This window comes from Sceloporus occidentalis, unplaced genomic scaffold (genome assembly GCF_023333645.1).
Source record: "Sceloporus occidentalis isolate IW3139 unplaced genomic scaffold, rSceOcc1.0.p SCAF_440, whole genome shotgun sequence".
Taxonomy (NCBI): Eukaryota; Metazoa; Chordata; class Lepidosauria; order Squamata; family Phrynosomatidae; genus Sceloporus; species Sceloporus occidentalis.
Window position 1 is genome coordinate 25,001 of NW_028317420.1, and position 15,852 is coordinate 40,852.

Below are 15,852 nucleotides of genomic sequence, written 5' to 3' on the forward strand. Positions count from 1 at the left end.
TCAGGCAGGGGAGTGATGTTTGCCCCCACCCCAACCACTGCCTATTAACACAGAGAGACCTTCATGTAGCCCATCCAGGGAGGTTCCCCAGAAATGCATTATCTGAAATGTGACAAGAACTTTAGCAACAGAAGCCATAAAGAGCAGAAAAGCAAGCGACGAGGATGGGATTCGAACCCACGCGTGCAGAGCACAACGGATTAGCAGTCCATCGCCTTAACCACTCGGCCACCTCGTCAAGATGAATGCACTGCTGTTGGCTCACTCTTTGTCCATGTGAACTTACATTACATCTAGGACTAACTAATTGATCTCCCAACCACCGCTTCCATCATTTTCTGTCGGACCACTGGAATCCCTATGGATTTCCAAGTCTCGTGTTACAGCTGCATTGGTGGTTCAGTGGTAGAATTCTCGCCTCCCACGCGGGAGACCCGGGTTCGATTCCTGGCCAGTGCAAGCTTCTTTTTCAGAGCATTGGTAAGTCAGGTCTCCGGAAAAGCGAGGTGCGTTTTACCCATTCTGAAGGAAATTCTTCTTTGCTATGTTGCAATGCATTACGTATGAAGAGCTTAAACAACAGAAGCCTGGAAGAATTTGCCTTGTTAGCGCAGTAGGTAGCGTATCAGTCTCATAATCTGAATGTCGTGAGTACGATCCTCACACAGGGCACGCATTTTTTTTAACAGCTACACGTATAATCAACTCACTTATTGATTCCCCATCAACCGCTTGTCGTGTTTTCAAGCTCGGTGTCGCAAATGCATTGGTGGTTCAGTGGAAGAACTGTGAGCCTATGCGAACTATACTATTGCAAGACTAGAAAGGTGGGCCTTGTATTTAAAGACATTTTAAAACCTCAAGAGCGTCTGACCTCATGGCGCAACGGTAGCGCGTCTGACTCCAGATCAGAAGGTTGCGTGTTCAAATCACGTCGGGGTCATTTGCGGTTTTTTTGTATGAAAACTAGAGACATTACCTTAGTATTGAAGGGGTCATCTCGTGAAACAGTAATGCTTTCAATGAAGAAAAAAGACAAAGATAAGCATCTTATTGTATAAAGTGGTGATACTGGAGCAGGAATAACATCTGAGCATAGGGGAGTGATGTTGGGCCACCCCTCTCAGCTGCTAATGTCCTCTTGTCTGATCACCACCTACCCTTTTGACCCTATCCCCTTAGCAATCTTTTAACCTCTCTTTTTCCATTGGTGTGCTCCTATCGCCCCTTCAAAGATGTCCTCTTGTCTCCCATTATAAAAAGCATATATATTATATTATAGTATATATCTATATACCGTTGTTGTGGTCTTTTTTCATGTATCACCAATTCACTCAGTGCTTCTCACAGTAAGGGTGATGACAAAACTACAACTGTCAGACAATCGACAAACCCAAACACTAGATAAAGCGGGCTCTGCTCAAAAGACATCCCGATGTAACTGCTGTCCTCCCTTCCCTCCCCTCTCTGGACTGGGAAGCTGTCAAGAATACTCTTTAATAACGCTTCCCCGGGTTAGTTTACATTTTCATTAGGCAGGGGAGTGATGTTTGCCCCAACCCCAACCCCAACCCCAACCCCTGCCTATTAACACAGAGAGACCTTCATGTAGCCCATCCAGGGAGGTTCCCCAGAAATGCATTATCTGGAATGTGACAAGTAAAGTGGTGATACTGGAGCAGGAATAACATCTGAGCATAGGGGAGTGATGTTGGGCCACCCCTCTCAGCTGCTAATGTCCTCTTGTCTGATCACCACCTACCCTTTTGACCCTATCCCCTTAGCAATCTTTTAACCTCTCTTTTTCCATTGGTGTGCTCCTATCGCCCCTTCAAAGATGTCCTCTTGTCTCCCATTATAAAAAGCATATATATTATATTATAGTATATATCTATATACCTTTGTTGTGGTCTTTTTTCATGTATCACCAATTCACTCAGTGCTTCTCACAGTAAGGGTGATGACAAAACTACAACTGTCAGGCAATCGACATACCCAAACACTACATAAAGCGGGCTCTGCTCCAAAGACATCCCGATGTAACTGCTGTCCTCCCTTCCCTCTCTGGACTGGGAAGCTGTCAAGAATACTCTTTAATAACGCTTCCCCGGGTTAGTTTACATTTTCATCAGGCAGGGGAGTGATGTTTGCCCCCACCCCAACCACTGCCTATTAACACAGAGAGACCTTCATGTAGCCCATCCAGGGAGGTTCCCCAGAAATGCATTATCTGGAATGTGACAAGAACTTTAGCAACAGAAGCCATAAAGAGCAGAAAAGCAAGCGACGAGGATGGGATTCGAACCCACGCGTGCAGAGCACAATGGATTAGCAGTCCATCGCCTTAACCACTCGGCCACCTCGTCAAGATGAATGCACTGCTGTTGGCTCACTCTTTGTCCATGTGAACTTACATTACATCTAGGACTAACTAATTGATCTCCCAACCACCGCTTCCATCATTTTCTGTCGGACCACTGGAATCCCTATGGATTTCCAAGTCTCGTGTTACAGCTGCATTGGTGGTTCAGTGGTAGAATTCTCGCCTCCCACGCGGGAGACCCGGGTTCGATTCCTGGCCAGTGCAAGCTTCTTTTTCAGAGCATTGGTAAGTCAGGTCTCCGGAAAAGCGAGGTGCGTTTTACCCATTCTGAAGGAAATTCTTCTTTGCTATGTTGCAATGCATTACGTATGAAGAGCTTAAACAACAGAACCCTGGAAGAATTTGCCTTGTTAGCGCAGTAGGTAGCGTATCAGTCTCATAATCTGAATGTCGTGAGTACGATCCTCACACAGGGCACGCATTTTTTTTAACAGCTACACGTATAATCAACTCACTTATTGATTCCCCATCAACCGCTTGTCGTGTTTTCAAGCTCGGTGTCGCAAATGCATTGGTGGTTCAGTGGAAGAACTGTGAGCCTATGCGAACTATACTATTGCAAGACTAGAAAGGTGGGCCTTGTATTTAAAGACATTTTAAAACCTCAAGAGCGTCTGACCTCATGGCGCAACGGTAGCGCGTCTGACTCCAGATCAGAAGGTTGCGTGTTCAAATCACGTCGGGGTCATTTGCGGTTTTTTTGTATGAAAACTAGAGACATTACCTTAGTATTGAAGGGGTCATCTCGTGAAACAGTAATGCTTTCAATGAAGAAAAAAGACAAAGATAAGCATCTTATTGTATAAAGTGGTGATACTGGAGCAGGAATAACATCTGAGCATAGGGGAGTGATGTTGGGCCACCCCTCTCAGCTGCTAATGTCCTCTTGTCTGATCACCACCTACCCTTTTGACCCTATCCCCTTAGCAATCTTTTAACCTCTCTTTTTCCATTGGTGTGCTCCTATCGCCCCTTCAAAGATGTCCTCTTGTCTCCCATTATAAAAAGCATATATATTATATTATAGTATATATCTATATACCGTTGTTGTGGTCTTTTTTCATGTATCACCAATTCACTCAGTGCTTCTCACAGTAAGGGTGATGACAAAACTACAACTGTCAGGCAATCGACATACCCAAACACTACATAAAGCGGGCTCTGCTCCAAAGACATCCCGATGTAACTGCTGTCCTCCCTTCCCTCTCTGGACTGGGAAGCTGTCAAGAATACTCTTTAATAACGCTTCCCCGGGTTAGTTTACATTTTCATCAGGCAGGGGAGTGATGTTTGCCCCCACCCCAACCACTGCCTATTAACACAGAGAGACCTTCATGTAGCCCATCCAGGGAGGTTCCCCAGAAATGCATTATCTGGAATGTGACAAGAACTTTAGCAACAGAAGCCATAAAGAGCAGAAAAGCAAGCGACGAGGATGGGATTCGAACCCACGCGTGCAGAGCACAATGGATTAGCAGTCCATCGCCTTAACCACTCGGCCACCTCGTCAAGATGAATGCACTGCTGTTGGCTCACTCTTTGTCCATGTGAACTTACATTACATCTAGGACTAACTAATTGATCTCCCAACCACCGCTTCCATCATTTTCTGTCGGACCACTGGAATCCCTATGGATTTCCAAGTCTTGTGTTACAGCTGCATTGGTGGTTCAGTGGTAGAATTCTCGCCTCCCACGCGGGAGACCCGGGTTCGATTCCTGGCCAGTGCAAGCTTCTTTTTCAGAGCATTGGTAAGTCAGGTCTCCGGAAAAGCGAGGTGCGTTTTACCCATTCTGAAGGAAATTCTTCTTTGCTATGTTGCAATGCATTACGTATGAAGAGCTTAAACAACAGAAGCCTGGAAGAATTTGCCTTGTTAGCGCAGTAGGTAGCGTATCAGTCTCATAATCTGAAGGTCGTGAGTTCGATCCTCACACAGGGCACGCATTTTTTTTTACAGCTACACGTATAATCAACTCACTTATTGATTCCCCATCAACCGCTTGTCGTGTTTTCAAGCTCGGTGTCGCAAATGCATTGGTGGTTCAGTGGAAGAACTGTGAGCCTATGCGAACTATACTATTGCAAGACTAGAAAGGTGGGCCTTGTATTTAAAGACATTTTAAAACCTCACGAGCATCTGACCTCATGGCGCAACGGTAGCACGGCTGACTCCAAATCAGAAGGTTGCGTGTTCAAATCACGTCGGGGTACACTTTATTGTATAAAGTGGTGATACTGGAGCAGGAATAACATCTGAGCATAGGGGAGTGATGTTGGGCCACCCCTCTCAGCTGCTAATGTCCTCTTGTCTGATCACCACCTACCCTTTTGACCCTATCCCCTTAGCAATCTTTTAACCTCTCTTTTTCCATTGGTGTGCTCCTATCGCCCCTTCAAAGATGTCCTCTTGTCTCCCATTATAAAAAGCATATATATTATATTATAGTATATATCTATATACCGTTGTTGTGGTCTTTTTTCATGTATCACCAATTCACTCAGTGCTTCTCACAGTAAGGGTGATGACAAAACTACAACTGTCAGACAATCGACAAACCCAAACACTACATAAAGCGGGCTCTGCTCAAAAGACATCCCGATGTAACTGCTGTCCTCCCTTCCCTCCCCTCTCTGGACTGGGAAGCTGTCAAGAATACTCTTTAATAACGCTTCCCCGGGTTAGTTTACATTTTCATTAGGCAGGGGAGTGATGTTTGCCCCAACCCCAACCCCAACCCCAACCCCAACCCCAACCCCTGCCTATTAACACAGAGAGACCTTCATGTAGCCCATCCAGGGAGGTTCCCCAGAAATGCATTATCTGGAATGTGACAAGTAAAGTGGTGATACTGGAGCAGGAATAACATCTGAGCATAGGGGAGTGATGTTGGGCCACCCCTCTCAGCTGCTAATGTCCTCTTGTCTGATCACCACCTACCCTTTTGACCCTATCCCCTTAGCAATCTTTTAACCTCTCTTTTTCCATTGGTGTGCTCCTATCGCCCCTTCAAAGATGTCCTCTTGTCTCCCATTATAAAAAGCATATATATTATATTATAGTATATATCTATATACCTTTGTTGTGGTCTTTTTTCATGTATCACCAATTCACTCAGTGCTTCTCACAGTAAGGGTGATGACAAAACTACAACAGCTTTTTTTTACAGCTACACGTATAATCAACTCACTTATTGATTCCCCATCAACCGCTTGTCGTGTTTTCAAGCTCGGTGTTGCAAATGCATTGGTGGTTCAGTGGAAGAACTGTGAGCCTATGCGAACTATACTATTGCAAGACTAGAAAGGTGGGCCTTGTATTTAAAGACATTTTAAAACCTCACGAGCATCTGACCTCATGGCGCAACGGTAGCACGGCTGACTCCAAATCACGTCGGGGTCATTTGTGTTTTTTTGTATGAAAACTAGAGACATTACCTTAGTATTGAAGGGGTCATCTCGTGAAACAGTAATGCTTTCAATGAAGAAAAAAGAGAAAAGACAAAGATAAGCATTTTATTGTATAAAGTGGTGATACTGGAGCAGGAATAACATCTGAGCATAGGGGAGTGATGTTGGGCCACCCCTCTCAGCTGCTAATGTCCTCTTGTCTGATCACCACCTACCCTTTTGACCCTATCCCCTTAGCAATCTTTTAACCTCTCTTTTTCCATTGGTGTGCTCCTATCGCCCCTTCAAAGATGTCCTCTTGTCTCCCATTATAAAAAGCATATATATTATATTATAGTATATATCTATATACCTTTGTTGTGGTCTTTTTTCATGTATCACCAATTCACTCAGTGCTTCTCACAGTAAGGGTGATGACAAAACTACAACTGTCAGGCAATCGACATACCCAAACACTACATAAAGCGGGCTCTGCTCCAAAGACATCCCGATGTAACTGCTGTCCTCCCTTCCCTCTCTGGACTGGGAAGCTGTCAAGAATACTCTTTAATAACGCTTCCCCGGGTTAGTTTACATTTTCATCAGGCAGGGGAGTGATGTTTGCCCCCACCCCAACCACTGCCTATTAACACAGAGAGACCTTCATGTAGCCCATCCAGGGAGGTTCCCCAGAAATGCATTATCTGGAATGTGACAAGAACTTTAGCAACAGAAGCCATAAAGAGCAGAAAAGCAAGCGACGAGGATGGGATTCGAACCCACGCGTGCAGAGCACAACGGATTAGCAGTCCATCGCCTTAACCACTCGGCCACCTCGTCAAGATGAATGCACTGCTGTTGGCTCACTCTTTGTCCATGTGAACTTACATTACATCTAGGACTAACTAATTGATCTCCCAACCACCGCTTCCATCATTTTCTGTCGGACCACTGGAATCCCTATGGATTTCCAAGTCTCGTGTTACAGCTGCATTGGTGGTTCAGTGGTAGAATTCTCGCCTCCCACGCGGGAGACCCGGGTTCGATTCCTGGCCAGTGCAAGCTTCTTTTTCAGAGCATTGGTAAGTCAGGTCTCCGGAAAAGCGAGGTGCGTTTTACCCATTCTGAAGGAAATTCTTCTTTGCTATGTTGCAATGCATTACGTATGAAGAGCTTAAACAACAGAACCCTGGAAGAATTTGCCTTGTTAGCGCAGTAGGTAGCGTATCAGTCTCATAATCTGAATGTCGTGAGTACGATCCTCACACAGGGCACGCATTTTTTTTAACAGCTACACGTATAATCAACTCACTTATTGATTCCCCATCAACCGCTTGTCGTGTTTTCAAGCTCGGTGTCGCAAATGCATTGGTGGTTCAGTGGAAGAACTGTGAGCCTATGCGAACTATACTATTGCAAGACTAGAAAGGTGGGCCTTGTATTTAAAGACATTTTAAAACCTCAAGAGCGTCTGACCTCGTGGCGCAACGGTAGCGCGTCTGACTCCAGATCAGAAGGTTGCGTGTTCAAATCACGTCGGGGTCATTTGCGTTTTTTTTGTATGAAAACTAGAGACATTACCTTAGTATTGAAGGGGTCATCTCGTGAAACAGTAATGCTTTCAATGAAGAAAAAAGACAAAGATAAGCATCTTATTGTATAAAGTGGTGATACTGGAGCAGGAATAACATCTGAGCATAGGGGAGTGATGTTGGGCCACCCCTCTCAGCTGCTAATGTCCTCTTGTCTGATCACCACCTACCCTTTTGACCCTATCCCCTTAGCAATCTTTTAACCTCTCTTTTTCCATTGGTGTGCTCCTATCGCCCCTTCAAAGATGTCTTCTTGTCTCCCATTATAAAAAGCATATATATTATATTATAGTATATATCTATATACCGTTGTTGTGGTCTTTTTTCATGTATCACCAATTCACTCAGTGCTTCTCACAGTAAGGGTGATGACAAAACTACAACTGTCAGACAATCGACAAACCCAAACACTACATAAAGCGGGCTCTGCTCAAAAGACATCCCGATGTAACTGCTGTCCTCCCTTCCCTCCCCTCTCTGGACTGGGAAGCTGTCAAGAATACTCTTTAATAACGCTTCCCCGGGTTAGTTTACATTTTCATTAGGCAGGGGAGTGATGTTTGCCCCAACCCCAACCCCAACCCCAACCCCAACCCCAACCCCTGCCTATTAACACAGAGAGACCTTCATGTAGCCCATCCAGGGAGGTTCCCCAGAAATGCATTATCTGGAATGTGACAAGTAAAGTGGTGATACTGGAGCAGGAATAACATCTGAGCATAGGGGAGTGATGTTGGGCCACCCCTCTCAGCTGCTAATGTCCTCTTGTCTGATCACCACCTACCCTTTTGACCCTATCCCCTTAGCAATCTTTTAACCTCTCTTTTTCCATTGGTGTGCTCCTATCGCCCCTTCAAAGATGTCCTCTTGTCTCCCATTATAAAAAGCATATATATTATATTATAGTATATATCTATATACCTTTGTTGTGGTCTTTTTTCATGTATCACCAATTCACTCAGTGCTTCTCACAGTAAGGGTGATGACAAAACTACAACTGTCAGGCAATCGACATACCCAAACACTACATAAAGCGGGCTCTGCTCCAAAGACATCCCGATGTAACTGCTGTCCTCCCTTCCCTCTCTGGACTGGGAAGCTGTCAAGAATACTCTTTAATAACGCTTCCCCGGGTTAGTTTACATTTTCATCAGGCAGGGGAGTGATGTTTGCCCCCACCCCAACCACTGCCTATTAACACAGAGAGACCTTCATGTAGCCCATCCAGGGAGGTTCCCCAGAAATGCATTATCTGGAATGTGACAAGAACTTTAGCAACAGAAGCCATAAAGAGCAGAAAAGCAAGCGACGAGGATGGGATTCGAACCCACGCGTGCAGAGCACAATGGATTAGCAGTCCATCGCCTTAACCACTCGGCCACCTCGTCAAGATGAATGCACTGCTGTTGGCTCACTCTTTGTCCATGTGAACTTACATTACATCTAGGACTAACTAATTGATCTCCCAACCACCGCTTCCATCATTTTCTGTCGGACCACTGGAATCCCTATGGATTTCCAAGTCTCGTGTTACAGCTGCATTGGTGGTTCAGTGGTAGAATTCTCGCCTCCCACGCGGGAGACCCGGGTTCGATTCCTGGCCAGTGCAAGCTTCTTTTTCAGAGCATTGGTAAGTCAGGTCTCCGGAAAAGCGAGGTGCGTTTTACCCATTCTGAAGGAAATTCTTCTTTGCTATGTTGCAATGCATTACGTATGAAGAGCTTAAACAACAGAAGCCTGGAAGAATTTGCCTTGTTAGCGCAGTAGGTAGCGTATCAGTCTCATAATCTGAAGGTCGTGAGTTCGATCCTCACACAGGGCACGCATTTTTTTTTACAGCTACACGTATAATCAACTCACTTATTGATTCCCCATCAACCGCTTGTCGTGTTTTCAAGCTCGGTGTTGCAAATGCATTGGTGGTTCAGTGGAAGAACTGTGAGCCTATGCGAACTATACTATTGCAAGACTAGAAAGGTGGGCCTTGTATTTAAAGACATTTTAAAACCTCACGAGCATCTGACCTCATGGCGCAACGGTAGCACGGCTGACTCCAAATCAGAAGGTTGCGTGTTCAAATCACGTCGGGGTCATTTGTGTTTTTTTGTATGAAAACTAGAGACATTACCTTAGTATTGAAGGGGTCATCTCGTGAAACAGTAATGCTTTCAATGAAGAAAAAAGAGAAAAGACAAAGATAAGCATTTTATTGTATAAAGTGGTGATACTGGAGCAGGAATAACATCTGAGCATAGGGGAGTGATGTTGGGCCACCCCTCTCAGCTGCTAATGTCCTCTTGTCTGATCACCACCTACCCTTTTGACCCTATCCCCTTAGCAATCTTTTAACCTCTCTTTTTCCATTGGTGTGCTCCTATCGCCCCTTCAAAGATGTCCTCTTGTCTCCCATTATAAAAAGCATATATATTATATTATAGTATATATCTATATACCTTTGTTGTGGTCTTTTTTCATGTATCACCAATTCACTCAGTGCTTCTCACAGTAAGGGTGATGACAAAACTACAACTGTCAGGCAATCGACATACCCAAACACTACATAAAGCGGGCTCTGCTCCAAAGACATCCCGATGTAACTGCTGTCCTCCCTTCCCTCTCTGGACTGGGAAGCTGTCAAGAATACTCTTTAATAACGCTTCCCCGGGTTAGTTTACATTTTCATCAGGCAGGGGAGTGATGTTTGCCCCCACCCCAACCACTGCCTATTAACACAGAGAGACCTTCATGTAGCCCATCCAGGGAGGTTCCCCAGAAATGCATTATCTGGAATGTGACAAGAACTTTAGCAACAGAAGCCATAAAGAGCAGAAAAGCAAGCGACGAGGATGGGATTCGAACCCACGCGTGCAGAGCACAACGGATTAGCAGTCCATCGCCTTAACCACTCGGCCACCTCGTCAAGATGAATGCACTGCTGTTGGCTCACTCTTTGTCCATGTGAACTTACATTACATCTAGGACTAACTAATTGATCTCCCAACCACCGCTTCCATCATTTTCTGTCGGACCACTGGAATCCCTATGGATTTCCAAGTCTCGTGTTACAGCTGCATTGGTGGTTCAGTGGTAGAATTCTCGCCTCCCACGCGGGAGACCCGGGTTCGATTCCTGGCCAGTGCAAGCTTCTTTTTCAGAGCATTGGTAAGTCAGGTCTCCGGAAAAGCGAGGTGCGTTTTACCCATTCTGAAGGAAATTCTTCTTTGCTATGTTGCAATGCATTACGTATGAAGAGCTTAAACAACAGAACCCTGGAAGAATTTGCCTTGTTAGCGCAGTAGGTAGCGTATCAGTCTCATAATCTGAATGTCGTGAGTACGATCCTCACACAGGGCACGCATTTTTTTTAACAGCTACACGTATAATCAACTCACTTATTGATTCCCCATCAACCGCTTGTCGTGTTTTCAAGCTCGGTGTCGCAAATGCATTGGTGGTTCAGTGGAAGAACTGTGAGCCTATGCGAACTATACTATTGCAAGACTAGAAAGGTGGGCCTTGTATTTAAAGACATTTTAAAACCTCAAGAGCGTCTGACCTCATGGCGCAACGGTAGCGCGTCTGACTCCAGATCAGAAGGTTGCGTGTTCAAATCACGTCGGGGTCATTTGCGGTTTTTTTGTATGAAAACTAGAGACATTACCTTAGTATTGAAGGGGTCATCTCGTGAAACAGTAATGCTTTCAATGAAGAAAAAAGACAAAGATAAGCATCTTATTGTATAAAGTGGTGATACTGGAGCAGGAATAACATCTGAGCATAGGGGAGTGATGTTGGGCCACCCCTCTCAGCTGCTAATGTCCTCTTGTCTGATCACCACCTACCCTTTTGACCCTATCCCCTTAGCAATCTTTTAACCTCTCTTTTTCCATTGGTGTGCTCCTATCGCCCCTTCAAAGATGTCCTCTTGTCTCCCATTATAAAAATCATATATATTATATTATAGTATATATCTATATACCGTTGTTGTGGTCTTTTTTCATGTATCACCAATTCACTCAGTGCTTCTCACAGTAAGGGTGATGACAAAACTACAACTGTCAGACAATCGACAAACCCAAACACTAGATAAAGCGGGCTCTGCTCAAAAGACATCCCGATGTAACTGCTGTCCTCCCTTCCCTCCCCTCTCTGGACTGGGAAGCTGTCAAGAATACTCTTTAATAACGCTTCCCCGGGTTAGTTTACATTTTCATTAGGCAGGGGAGTGATGTTTGCCCCAACCCCAACCCCAACCCCAACCCCAACCCCAACCCCAACCCCAACCCCTGCCTATTAACACAGAGAGACCTTCATGTAGCCCATCCAGGGAGGTTCCCCAGAAATGCATTATCTGGAATGTGACAAGTAAAGTGGTGATACTGGAGCAGGAATAACATCTGAGCATAGGGGAGTGATGTTGGGCCACCCCTCTCAGCTGCTAATGTCCTCTTGTCTGATCACCACCTACCCTTTTGACCCTATCCCCTTAGCAATCTTTTAACCTCTCTTTTTCCATTGGTGTGCTCCTATCGCCCCTTCAAAGATGTCCTCTTGTCTCCCATTATAAAAAGCATATATATTATATTATAGTATATATCTATATACCTTTGTTGTGGTCTTTTTTCATGTATCACCAATTCACTCAGTGCTTCTCACAGTAAGGGTGATGACAAAACTACAACTGTCAGGCAATCGACATACCCAAACACTACATAAAGCGGGCTCTGCTCCAAAGACATCCCGATGTAACTGCTGTCCTCCCTTCCCTCTCTGGACTGGGAAGCTGTCAAGAATACTCTTTAATAACGCTTCCCCGGGTTAGTTTACATTTTCATCAGGCAGGGGAGTGATGTTTGCCCCCACCCCAACCACTGCCTATTAACACAGAGAGACCTTCATGTAGCCCATCCAGGGAGGTTCCCCAGAAATGCATTATCTGGAATGTGACAAGAACTTTAGCAACAGAAGCCATAAAGAGCAGAAAAGCAAGCGACGAGGATGGGATTCGAACCCACGCGTGCAGAGCACAATGGATTAGCAGTCCATCGCCTTAACCACTCGGCCACCTCGTCAAGATGAATGCACTGCTGTTGGCTCACTCTTTGTCCATGTGAACTTACATTACATCTAGGACTAACTAATTGATCTCCCAACCACCGCTTCCATCATTTTCTGTCGGACCACTGGAATCCCTATGGATTTCCAAGTCTCGTGTTACAGCTGCATTGGTGGTTCAGTGGTAGAATTCTCGCCTCCCACGCGGGAGACCCGGGTTCGATTCCTGGCCAGTGCAAGCTTCTTTTTCAGAGCATTGGTAAGTCAGGTCTCCGGAAAAGCGAGGTGCGTTTTACCCATTCTGAAGGAAATTCTTCTTTGCTATGTTGCAATGCATTACGTATGAAGAGCTTAAACAACAGAACCCTGGAAGAATTTGCCTTGTTAGCGCAGTAGGTAGCGTATCAGTCTCATAATCTGAATGTCGTGAGTACGATCCTCACACAGGGCACGCATTTTTTTTAACAGCTACACGTATAATCAACTCACTTATTGATTCCCCATCAACCGCTTGTCGTGTTTTCAAGCTCGGTGTCGCAAATGCATTGGTGGTTCAGTGGAAGAACTGTGAGCCTATGCGAACTATACTATTGCAAGACTAGAAAGGTGGGCCTTGTATTTAAAGACATTTTAAAACCTCAAGAGCGTCTGACCTCATGGCGCAACGGTAGCGCGTCTGACTCCAGATCAGAAGGTTGCGTGTTCAAATCACGTCGGGGTCATTTGCGGTTTTTTTGTATGAAAACTAGAGACATTACCTTAGTATTGAAGGGGTCATCTCGTGAAACAGTAATGCTTTCAATGAAGAAAAAAGACAAAGATAAGCATCTTATTGTATAAAGTGGTGATACTGGAGCAGGAATAACATCTGAGCATAGGGGAGTGATGTTGGGCCACCCCTCTCAGCTGCTAATGTCCTCTTGTCTGATCACCACCTACCCTTTTGACCCTATCCCCTTAGCAATCTTTTAACCTCTCTTTTTCCATTGGTGTGCTCCTATCGCCCCTTCAAAGATGTCCTCTTGTCTCCCATTATAAAAAGCATATATATTATATTATAGTATATATCTATATACCTTTGTTGTGGTCTTTTTTCATGTATCACCAATTCACTCAGTGCTTCTCACAGTAAGGGTGATGACAAAACTACAACTGTCAGGCAATCGACATACCCAAACACTACATAAAGCGGGCTCTGCTCCAAAGACATCCCGATGTAACTGCTGTCCTCCCTTCCCTCTCTGGACTGGGAAGCTGTCAAGAATACTCTTTAATAACGCTTCCCCGGGTTAGTTTACATTTTCATCAGGCAGGGGAGTGATGTTTGCCCCCACCCCAACCACTGCCTATTAACACAGAGAGACCTTCATGTAGCCCATCCAGGGAGGTTCCCCAGAAATGCATTATCTGGAATGTGACAAGAACTTTAGCAACAGAAGCCATAAAGAGCAGAAAAGCAAGCGACGAGGATGGGATTCGAACCCACGCGTGCAGAGCACAATGGATTAGCAGTCCATCGCCTTAACCACTCGGCCACCTCGTCAAGATGAATGCACTGCTGTTGGCTCACTCTTTGTCCATGTGAACTTACATTACATCTAGGACTAACTAATTGATCTCCCAACCACCGCTTCCATCATTTTCTGTCGGACCACTGGAATCCCTATGGATTTCCAAGTCTCGTGTTACAGCTGCATTGGTGGTTCAGTGGTAGAATTCTCGCCTCCCACGCGGGAGACCCGGGTTCGATTCCTGGCCAGTGCAAGCTTCTTTTTCAGAGCATTGGTAAGTCAGGTCTCCGGAAAAGCGAGGTGCGTTTTACCCATTCTGAAGGAAATTCTTCTTTGCTATGTTGCAATGCATTACGTATGAAGAGCTTAAACAACAGAACCCTGGAAGAATTTGCCTTGTTAGCGCAGTAGGTAGCGTATCAGTCTCATAATCTGAATGTCGTGAGTACGATCCTCACACAGGGCACGCATTTTTTTTAACAGCTACACGTATAATCAACTCACTTATTGATTCCCCATCAACCGCTTGTCGTGTTTTCAAGCTCGGTGTCGCAAATGCATTGGTGGTTCAGTGGAAGAACTGTGAGCCTATGCGAACTATACTATTGCAAGACTAGAAAGGTGGGCCTTGTATTTAAAGACATTTTAAAACCTCAAGAGCGTCTGACCTCATGGCGCAACGGTAGCGCGTCTGACTCCAGATCAGAAGGTTGCGTGTTCAAATCACGTCGGGGTCATTTGCGGTTTTTTTGTATGAAAACTAGAGACATTACCTTAGTATTGAAGGGGTCATCTCGTGAAACAGTAATGCTTTCAATGAAGAAAAAAGACAAAGATAAGCATCTTATTGTATAAAGTGGTGATACTGGAGCAGGAATAACATCTGAGCATAGGGGAGTGATGTTGGGCCACCCCTCTCAGCTGCTAATGTCCTCTTGTCTGATCACCACCTACCCTTTTGACCCTATCCCCTTAGCAATCTTTTAACCTCTCTTTTTCCATTGGTGTGCTCCTATCGCCCCTTCAAAGATGTCCTCTTGTCTCCCATTATAAAAAGCATATATATTATATTATAGTATATATCTATATACCGTTGTTGTGGTCTTTTTTCATGTATCACCAATTCACTCAGTGCTTCTCACAGTAAGGGTGATGACAAAACTACAACTGTCAGACAATCGACAAACCCAAACACTAGATAAAGCGGGCTCTGCTCAAAAGACATCCCGATGTAACTGCTGTCCTCCCTTCCCTCCCCTCTCTGGACTGGGAAGCTGTCAAGAATACTCTTTAATAACGCTTCCCCGGGTTAGTTTACATTTTCATTAGGCATGGGAGTGATGTTTGCCCCAACCCCAACCCCAACCCCAACCCCAACCCCAACCCCTGCCTATTAACACAGAGAGACCTTCATGTAGCCCATCCAGGGAGGTTCCCCAGAAATGCATTATCTGGAAAGTGACAAGTAAAGTGGTGATACTGGAGCAGGAATAACATCTGAGCATAGGGGAGTGATGTTGGGCCACCCCTCTCAGCTGCTAATGTCCTCTTGTCTGATCACCACCTACCCTTTTGACCCTATCCCCTTAGCAATCTTTTAACCTCTCTTTTTCCATTGGTGTGCTCCTATCGCCCCTTCAAAGATGTCCTCTTGTCTCCCATTATAAAAAGCATATATATTATATTATAGTATATATCTATATACCTTTGTTGTGGTCTTTTTTCATGTATCACCAATTCACTCAGTGCTTCTCACAGTAAGGGTGATGACAAAACTACAACTGTCAGGCAATCGACATACCCAAACACTACATAAAGCGGGCTCTGCTCCAAAGACATCCCGATGTAACTGCTGTCCTCCCTTCCCTCTCTGGACTGGGAAGCTGTCAAGAATACTCTTTAATAACGCTTCCCCGGGTTA

The 15,852-nt window shown here is 45.0% G+C and overlaps 24 non-coding genes across 24 annotated transcripts; 16 read left to right on the top strand and 8 right to left on the bottom strand.

The window, feature by feature from the left end:
• Positions 1-156: 156 nt before the first annotated feature.
• On the bottom strand, positions 157-238 carry TRNAS-GCU (transfer RNA serine (anticodon GCU)). Its single transcript has one exon. It is a non-coding gene; the product is annotated as a tRNA-Ser (tRNA).
• Positions 239-388: 150 nt separating this feature from the next.
• On the top strand, positions 389-459 carry TRNAG-CCC (transfer RNA glycine (anticodon CCC)). Its single transcript has one exon. It is a non-coding gene; the product is annotated as a tRNA-Gly (tRNA).
• Positions 460-871: 412 nt separating this feature from the next.
• TRNAW-CCA (transfer RNA tryptophan (anticodon CCA)) lies at positions 872-943 on the top strand. The gene has a single exon. It is a non-coding gene; the product is annotated as a tRNA-Trp (tRNA).
• A 1,341-nt stretch (positions 944-2,284) lies between these two features.
• On the bottom strand, positions 2,285-2,366 carry TRNAS-GCU (transfer RNA serine (anticodon GCU)). The gene has a single exon. It is a non-coding gene; the product is annotated as a tRNA-Ser (tRNA).
• A 150-nt stretch (positions 2,367-2,516) lies between these two features.
• TRNAG-CCC (transfer RNA glycine (anticodon CCC)) lies at positions 2,517-2,587 on the top strand. Its single transcript has one exon. It is a non-coding gene; the product is annotated as a tRNA-Gly (tRNA).
• Positions 2,588-2,999: 412 nt separating this feature from the next.
• On the top strand, positions 3,000-3,071 carry TRNAW-CCA (transfer RNA tryptophan (anticodon CCA)). The gene has a single exon. It is a non-coding gene; the product is annotated as a tRNA-Trp (tRNA).
• A 739-nt stretch (positions 3,072-3,810) lies between these two features.
• On the bottom strand, positions 3,811-3,892 carry TRNAS-GCU (transfer RNA serine (anticodon GCU)). The gene has a single exon. It is a non-coding gene; the product is annotated as a tRNA-Ser (tRNA).
• Positions 3,893-4,042: 150 nt separating this feature from the next.
• TRNAG-CCC (transfer RNA glycine (anticodon CCC)) lies at positions 4,043-4,113 on the top strand. The gene has a single exon. It is a non-coding gene; the product is annotated as a tRNA-Gly (tRNA).
• A 140-nt stretch (positions 4,114-4,253) lies between these two features.
• On the top strand, positions 4,254-4,326 carry TRNAM-CAU (transfer RNA methionine (anticodon CAU)). Its single transcript has one exon. It is a non-coding gene; the product is annotated as a tRNA-Met (tRNA).
• Positions 4,327-6,531: 2,205 nt separating this feature from the next.
• TRNAS-GCU (transfer RNA serine (anticodon GCU)) lies at positions 6,532-6,613 on the bottom strand. Its single transcript has one exon. It is a non-coding gene; the product is annotated as a tRNA-Ser (tRNA).
• Positions 6,614-6,763: 150 nt separating this feature from the next.
• TRNAG-CCC (transfer RNA glycine (anticodon CCC)) lies at positions 6,764-6,834 on the top strand. The gene has a single exon. It is a non-coding gene; the product is annotated as a tRNA-Gly (tRNA).
• Positions 6,835-7,246: 412 nt separating this feature from the next.
• On the top strand, positions 7,247-7,318 carry TRNAW-CCA (transfer RNA tryptophan (anticodon CCA)). The gene has a single exon. It is a non-coding gene; the product is annotated as a tRNA-Trp (tRNA).
• Positions 7,319-8,671: 1,353 nt separating this feature from the next.
• TRNAS-GCU (transfer RNA serine (anticodon GCU)) lies at positions 8,672-8,753 on the bottom strand. The gene has a single exon. It is a non-coding gene; the product is annotated as a tRNA-Ser (tRNA).
• Positions 8,754-8,903: 150 nt separating this feature from the next.
• Positions 8,904-8,974, top strand: TRNAG-CCC (transfer RNA glycine (anticodon CCC)). Its single transcript has one exon. It is a non-coding gene; the product is annotated as a tRNA-Gly (tRNA).
• A 140-nt stretch (positions 8,975-9,114) lies between these two features.
• TRNAM-CAU (transfer RNA methionine (anticodon CAU)) lies at positions 9,115-9,187 on the top strand. The gene has a single exon. It is a non-coding gene; the product is annotated as a tRNA-Met (tRNA).
• A 1,016-nt stretch (positions 9,188-10,203) lies between these two features.
• On the bottom strand, positions 10,204-10,285 carry TRNAS-GCU (transfer RNA serine (anticodon GCU)). Its single transcript has one exon. It is a non-coding gene; the product is annotated as a tRNA-Ser (tRNA).
• Positions 10,286-10,435: 150 nt separating this feature from the next.
• TRNAG-CCC (transfer RNA glycine (anticodon CCC)) lies at positions 10,436-10,506 on the top strand. Its single transcript has one exon. It is a non-coding gene; the product is annotated as a tRNA-Gly (tRNA).
• Positions 10,507-10,918: 412 nt separating this feature from the next.
• Positions 10,919-10,990, top strand: TRNAW-CCA (transfer RNA tryptophan (anticodon CCA)). Its single transcript has one exon. It is a non-coding gene; the product is annotated as a tRNA-Trp (tRNA).
• A 1,365-nt stretch (positions 10,991-12,355) lies between these two features.
• On the bottom strand, positions 12,356-12,437 carry TRNAS-GCU (transfer RNA serine (anticodon GCU)). Its single transcript has one exon. It is a non-coding gene; the product is annotated as a tRNA-Ser (tRNA).
• A 150-nt stretch (positions 12,438-12,587) lies between these two features.
• On the top strand, positions 12,588-12,658 carry TRNAG-CCC (transfer RNA glycine (anticodon CCC)). Its single transcript has one exon. It is a non-coding gene; the product is annotated as a tRNA-Gly (tRNA).
• Positions 12,659-13,070: 412 nt separating this feature from the next.
• On the top strand, positions 13,071-13,142 carry TRNAW-CCA (transfer RNA tryptophan (anticodon CCA)). The gene has a single exon. It is a non-coding gene; the product is annotated as a tRNA-Trp (tRNA).
• Positions 13,143-13,881: 739 nt separating this feature from the next.
• TRNAS-GCU (transfer RNA serine (anticodon GCU)) lies at positions 13,882-13,963 on the bottom strand. Its single transcript has one exon. It is a non-coding gene; the product is annotated as a tRNA-Ser (tRNA).
• Positions 13,964-14,113: 150 nt separating this feature from the next.
• On the top strand, positions 14,114-14,184 carry TRNAG-CCC (transfer RNA glycine (anticodon CCC)). The gene has a single exon. It is a non-coding gene; the product is annotated as a tRNA-Gly (tRNA).
• A 412-nt stretch (positions 14,185-14,596) lies between these two features.
• TRNAW-CCA (transfer RNA tryptophan (anticodon CCA)) lies at positions 14,597-14,668 on the top strand. The gene has a single exon. It is a non-coding gene; the product is annotated as a tRNA-Trp (tRNA).
• Positions 14,669-15,852: the final 1,184 nt, after the last annotated feature.